Below are 7,313 nucleotides of genomic sequence, written 5' to 3'. Positions count from 1 at the left end.
TATCAAAGCTTTTTCTCGACACTGCTTTATTAAGGTCATATGAAAAGGGGATCTCAAGAGGTCTTGCAGCAACAACTGCCTTCTTATTAATCAATAAAATTGGGCATCACTGTGGACAGCAGAGCACTGAAGGAGAAACATGCCAGAAGAAGACCAAAACCAGCCCCATGGGCTGTGTCTTGTGATGATTACCAAGTGGCTGAGATTTGATGCATTCTTTATAACAATCACACAACCCTCTGATTAAAATCAATGTACATGTCTGGATGCTGATATCTATCAGAGAACTGCATTGACCTGGAATTTAGCTGCTGCTTCCCTTGGGCTCTGTTAAAAGCAGAGTAAAAAACACCAGAGCAAGGTTCAAAATCAGATTAGAAAGTAAGGGTCCACCTGCAAGGCCAGGGAAAAACAGACAAACAAACAAACAAACAAAAAGCCCCACACTGATTTTATTTGGTTTTTGAAGCTGTGGGTTTCTTGCCTAGAAAGTTCTAATCCTGGTGTTTGAGTATTCTTCTCTTTCCATCTCTTAAAGTGTAGTCTGCCCCATGGGGTTACACATCCATGGTGATCACAGCCCCCAGTGACAGCCTGGACTTTGGAGATGGGGTTAATCTTAAGTTCCAGTGCTCTACCACCCTCAACAAAAAGATGTTACTCCTCATGTTTAGATGGAACCTCCTATGTTGAAGTTTGTGACTATTACCTCTTAGGGAGGTGGTGGAGTCGCCATCACCGGAGGTCTTTAGGAGAAGATTGGATGTGACACTTGGTGGCATGGTTTAGCTGATGTCGTGGTGTTAGGTCATAGGCTGGACTTGCTGATCTCAGAGGTCTTTTCCAGCCTCAGTAATTCTGTGGTTTTGTGATTGTGTCCTGACGCTGAGCACCACTGAAAAAAGACTGGCGCCATCCTCCTGACACCCACTCTAAGTGCCCATAAGCACTGACAAGATCCCCCCCCGTCCCCTCTTCTCTAGGCTAAAACCCCCAAGTCCCTTAACCTTTCTTCATGAAACAGATATTCTAGTCCTCTAATCATCTTTGCAGCCTTTTGCTGAACCCCCTCAAGCAGTTTCCTGTCTTTCTTGACCTGGAGAGCCCAGAACTGGACACTGTACTCCAGGTGAGGCCTCACCAGGGTGGAGTAGAGTGGAAGGCAAACCTCCATCAGCCTGCTTGCCACACTCTTCTTTATGCAACCCAGGATACCATTGGCCTTCTTGGCTACAAGGGCACATTGGTGGCTCTTGTTTAATTTGTTGTCCACCAGGACTCCCAGGTCTTTTTCACAGAGCTCCTTTCAGTAGGAAAGGAACAGACCTTAAGGTTTTCAGCTCTGCCTCTGTTATCCACAAACATCCTAACATCTCATCTCTACATGCTGATGTAGTAGAACACATTGCCTGCAGCTGTGATTCAGTTGGGATGGTCAAAACAGGTGACTGACACCACAGCCTATGGAGATGACAGTACCCAAGGCAAGTTCTAGGCAGCATTTTGCAGAGATGAAAAGCCAAACAGTTTGAGACTATCAGGCAAACTCAGCAGCTCTGTTGTGCAAACAGGGCGCTTGAGATTAACCTCTACTCTTTCTTGCACCTACAAGACAACGCTGCAACAGACAACAGCCAGGGAAGTCTCCAGCTCATAGGCATTTAGGAAGAGAAAGAACCTTCAGAATTGTAAGGAGCAATGGACAGCCCAGGAACTGAGAACTCCTTTGCTCCAGTTCATTGTGTAGCTCTTTTTTTGCTACCTAAGATGATTCCCTGTGGAAGTAGCACTTGATGTAGCATCAAGAAAGCACAGTCATGGTCCTCTAGCCCCACCCATATGCATCCTCCTGGACAAGAGACCATGAAGCAGACTAGGAATGACTAAGAGAAATATTTATGAAGTGTATCTGTATTTTTCTCCCCTTTTTTTTTTTTTTCTTTCCCCCCCAGCATTTGGGGATGGAACCATTCAACCATTCTCTTGGGCCTGTGAAGCCTCCTCTCAGAGCTTTCTCATGAAACATCTGGACTTCTCTTATTACTTTGACAACTCGCAGCCATACTCTAGCAAAGGCAAGAGGTGATTCCTTTAAATATTTACACTCTTTAAACCTTTAAATGCCTTCACCAAAGTTACTTCCATTACTACATTTTCCTGATATGCCTTCTCCCACTCCTGACAGGTTTGGCATAAACCACAGCCTTCCATTTTGTAAAGCTACTTTTGGTTTTCTTTTTTCCTTCTCAAAGATTCTGTCAAGTCTTACACCAGCGCTGGTCCCAAAGATTTCAGGCTTGTACCAGAAGCAATTGGAGATGGAGGGATTTGTCCACTGGAAGGAATGCTCAGGCACAGAGAATTGCAGACTCAGGACATTAAAATCTCCTTTCTGAGGACATAGAAATAAGATTTCTTTTGTGATGTCAAGGGTTAGGGCTGTGCCAGCCATTAAACAAGTGACAGATGCTGTCTATTAATCCCTCTCCATTGCCAAAGGAGAAAGAATTATGGATTGGAAGACTAAAGCTACTTTACTTAAAATAATAATAGTAATAGAATGAAATATATACAAGATCAATATTGAGCCCAACCTCCCTGAAGGTAATTGCATCACTGTCACCACTGATACCGTGGCCAGGCCCTGGGGAAGTCCCAGACAGGACTCAGTGGCAGAAGGCAAACTGGATTCAGGAACTCGTGGATCAGGACTGAAGGCAGAATAGTGCCCTCCTCTGGACGCCAACCAGCGAAGAAGAGACCTTACCCCTTGTGGTCCATCAGCTTTATACCAAATATGATGATGGGATTCCTCCTTTGTCAGTTAAGAGTCACCAATCCCGCCTGTCTGCTCTCCCTGCAGGTGCAGCCTTTTACTCTGCATCTGTAACATGGTACACAGGATTTAGCAGTGACCTCGGTCTGTACACCAGTCCTTGGTGCTAAGTATCAACACTGAGTGTTGTCACAGCCAGAAGCATCCACTGTCTGGGAAAACATGCCCTTAGTTGCAGAAAGTGCAGGCACTGAGAAGAGACTGAGCTGAAACCTAAAAATCGCTGAACAGAATTAGTCCTGTTCTGACTCAAACCAAGACAAATGAAACAGAAAATTAAGAACACCCTGGGACTGGAGCATCTTCCCTGGAGGCAGAAAGCTTTCCCAGCCCCATTTGCAAGCAGTTCTATGGGAACCTGAGTGCAGGGGGAGAATCCGAGGACGTGAGTGGCTGGGGGAAGTTCACCAGAGACAGAGGAAGCGGTTCAGTCGTGGCTAGAGGGGTGACAGCCAAAATGAGACTTCTGAAGTGCAGAGGAAGCTCATCATTACTAATTCAGGCAGCAGTCTGGAGTCCCGAGAGCCTTCAGCAGCTGCCTTTTGGCCTGTTCCTCCAGTCCAAAGTGCTGGGTTTTGCATGAAAATGAGTAACCCATCACAGCTACTTACACACGTGCAGCTGAAGTCACCTCCAGTTCAAAGTGAAACTTCACTTCGAAGTTACTTTGCTTCAAAGTTCTCTTCACTTCAAAGGTTATTTGAAAAATAACCTTTTTTGTCAAGGCAAATTAAGAGCAGCCAGATCTCACTGAATAGTCTCCCCAGATAGCAACATGGGAACATAACAAAATGATTCCCAGTACTGCTGATGGACAAGAATTCTTATTTTCAATTATAAACAGCACCAGACAGAAGGAGAAATTGCAACATCAAGAGCACCAGTATCAAGCATATTAAAAGCCAGTACATGCCTGTAACACCAGCAGCTTGTTTTTCTCTTCCTCAAGGTGCCAAGCCTAACACAAAACTCCCCTCACCCACTCAAAGGGAAGCTGGCCAGGAGGTCTCCCAAGCTGGCACAGGCAAGGACTACTGAGGTTTAATGCAAGCAAGATCTTGCCAACTTCTGCCTGTTGGTCACCAGAGAGGAGCCAGAATCACCACTGCCACAAAACATTTTGCTCCCTTCAGCCACAGAGCTGTCTTCTCACGATTGTCTTTATGTATCACTCTCCAACAGTTCAATTATTTCCATGACACAGTACTTTCTCCATGATGTTACAAATCACAAGTGAGCAGCTGGCTCAGGGCAGTCTTTACAGGAGTCACCCCCTCACCCCCATCCTTCTTTTCCAGCCACTTGGTCTACCCTTACTTTCCCCCCATCATTTTCCAGCAGAACTTTTCAAAGAAAGCTCCCCTTCACACAGATTAAACATGCATCCATCTACTTACCCCTTTGGGTTTCTTTCCTGTAAATTTTACCTTTGGGGCTGGAGATCACAGTTTGCATAGAATGAGAGAAGGCACCTCACAAACACCACGGCTGTAGGGAGACACAGCAAAGCTGAGATGTCTAACACAAGGAAGGGCACATCCTTCTCCTTTTCCCTGCAGAGGCTGGAGAATAGCCTTTATTATCCCCCTATGTCAACCAGCCAAGAGCTCAGTGATGCTCAGAAAATCTCTGGCTGCCCACGACCTCACAGGACCATGGGATGTTAGGGGTTGGAAGAAACCTCTGGACATCATTGAGTCCAACTGCCTCTGCCAGAGCAGGAACATAGAATGTAGCATAGATCACACAGGAATGCATCCAGATGGGTCTGGAAAGTCTCCAGAGAAGAAGACTCCACAATCTCTCTAAGCAGCCTGTTCCAGTGCTCTGTGACCCTCACAGTAATGAAGTTCCTCCTCATGTTGAGGTGGAACCTCCTGTGCTGTAGTTTATATCTGTTGCCCTTTGTCATATCACAGGGTGCATCTAAGAGCCTGCCCCCTCCCTCTTGACATCCAGCCCTCAGATATTTATAAACATTTATTAAATCCCCTTTCAGTCTTCTCTTCTCCAAACTAAAAAGCCCCAGGTCTCTCAGCCTCTCCTCAAAGGGCAGTCCTCCAGTCCCTTTAACTATCCTTGTAGCCCACCCTCCCTGAGCCTACAGAAAAAGCTGAAGCACTTCTTGCCTACCTGCCAGCACCCTCCAGAAGAAGCAGAAGGGCTCATGCTGAGCTACAAAAAGCTGTCAGAGGCGTTGGGCTAATGCTGGCCAGCTGCAACTCTTGCAGCTCCACCCCTATCAACCCCCATTCCTGCGCTCTGAGGGACAACTGCCCTGTTATGAGGCCTGGTCCATCTGGCAAATGAACAAAAATCATCACCCCAACCGAAATTTGCAACAAACTTGCTTTGCATGGGAGATACTGGAAGGTTACCCTGCCAAAGGCAGCTGTACAGGGGAATGGGGAAGGTAGCAGCACATCTTTTATTTCCTGCCCTTGCAGGACATGCAGAGTGAGGATCACCGTGATGGAAATGATGCCTCAGGAACCTGGTGGGAAGATAAAGAAGGATTGCTGTTCCCTTCCTCAAGAGTAATTTCTGCCCTCACCTTCTCAGGAGAGCTGTGCTGCGACCCTACTGCTGCTGCAGAAACTGAGCTAAATTCCTTTCCTGGAGAGGGATGTGCAGGCAGCCCTGAGCCTTCCTCCCAGGTGCAGCAGCATCACGTGCCTTTTGGCAGCAGCTGCATTTCACAATGACTTTGTAGATGCCTTAATGAGAGCAGGAAAATCTAAATACATCTGGTTCAGGGAATGAATAAACACCTTCTGCCCTCAACAGGCTTTCCTCTCCAGATCCATGTATTGTTTGGATATTACAGCCTAGCACTTTGGGCTAGAAATGTTTTTAAAACAGCCTCCCCTACAGACGTTGGCTGCACAAAGGCCCTGGAGAGAGGGAGTCCTCACAAGACTTCAGAACTGAGGGGTGAAGCTGTGAGCAGGGCCAGGAGGAGGGGACAGTGAGACAAACCCCTCCAAAGCAGGTACCAACAGCATCTGTGTTTCCTGGGAGTGTGTGGCCAGACAAGTATTGCTGCAGCCTGGGGTTTTTTTTTGAGAGATGAGCTGTGCCTCATTTTAAGCAGAACTGGGAACCAAGACACAGTACTAGACAGACAGCTGGGGCTTTGCTTGCCTCTCCATCTTGTTGACCCTATGGCATTTCCCTCTGGATGGCTTTTCATTGCCTTGGGTGTTACTCCTGACACAATCATAGAATAGTAGAACTTGGAAGGAACCTCTGAAGATCATCAAGTTCACCTCCCCTGCCAAGGCAGGTTCACCTAGAGAAGATCGCACAAGAGCACGGTCAGGCAGGTTTTGAATGTCTCCAGCCACAGAGACTCCACCGCTTTAGTTGGCAGCAGATGGATAATGTCTGGGGCACTGACAGATGATTAAAGGGCCTGGCATCCTGCCTCTGGCTTCTCCCTGTCTTGGTGAAGCCACTTGATGTAGCATGGAAATGCCTCTTGCCTGAGGTTTCTGGTTTTGGGGTGTCATGCTTTCGTGTGCATGCAGCAAAGCATCTGCACACCTTCTTCCCTTGGGATATGCTTTCTTCCCACCTTGATGCAGACACAGTGCAAGTATGCAGGCCAATTCTTGAAGCTGTGTGCTTGGATTTGTCTTGAGGAACCAGGGCCATCAATCCAAGAGAAAGAGGCTGAGGCCAGCTGCAAAAGACAAGCAGCATTTACGTGCTTTACTGCCTGCCTACCTTAGTATAAAGCATAATTTAGGAATAAAAGAGAAAAAACCTTTTCCCCTCCCTGTCAGCATTGAGGTTTCTTTTGCATGGCATCCTTTTAAAGCCTGAGCAGGACCAGTGAGTGGCACCTGGGACACACTTGGTGGCAAGTGTCTCTCTTTGCAGAAAGCCATGGTCATGCTGTGGCTCAGCTGCAGGCAGCTCAGTCACCAGCCCTGCAGTCTAAAGGCAGCAACCACAAAATTACCCCAGCCTCAAGCATCCTCTCCTTTCTGACTCTGAAATCTGCACCTTTTGGGACCCCAGGCCTTGGGTGATCCCCTGGTTCACGTGATCACTCACATCAGATGTGGCCGTCACGTGTATGTGTGGCCACTGTTGCTGGCTGCCACCAAAGAATCATCACCCTGACCTGAGGAAATAGAGATTGAATGAAGTTTGGACCTGATCATGGGTCCTTCTCTTCTCCTTGCTGGGTGCCCACATTTCCTAGCTTTTTTCTCATCCTGACCTCCAGTTTGGTGGTTAAATCATTCAGAGACCTTCTGAGAGTTCCTGGGATGGGCAAACCTCCTACACCAGGATGTGAGCATCAGTTGGCAGCACAAATATTGGAAATAAGAAAGCATAACTTACTGATAGGAATCCACATTTAAACTAAGAATCCACTGCAACTGGGTGAAGGCCCAGCTATCCCTGTTTGTGATGGAAGCCAAGAGGAATGGCTGGGGCCAGGTGTGGGCTCTGGAATTCCTTT

This window comes from Dryobates pubescens, chromosome 2 (genome assembly GCF_014839835.1).
Source record: "Dryobates pubescens isolate bDryPub1 chromosome 2, bDryPub1.pri, whole genome shotgun sequence".
Taxonomy (NCBI): domain Eukaryota; kingdom Metazoa; phylum Chordata; class Aves; order Piciformes; family Picidae; genus Dryobates; species Dryobates pubescens.
Note: the sequence above shows the minus strand (reverse complement) of the source record.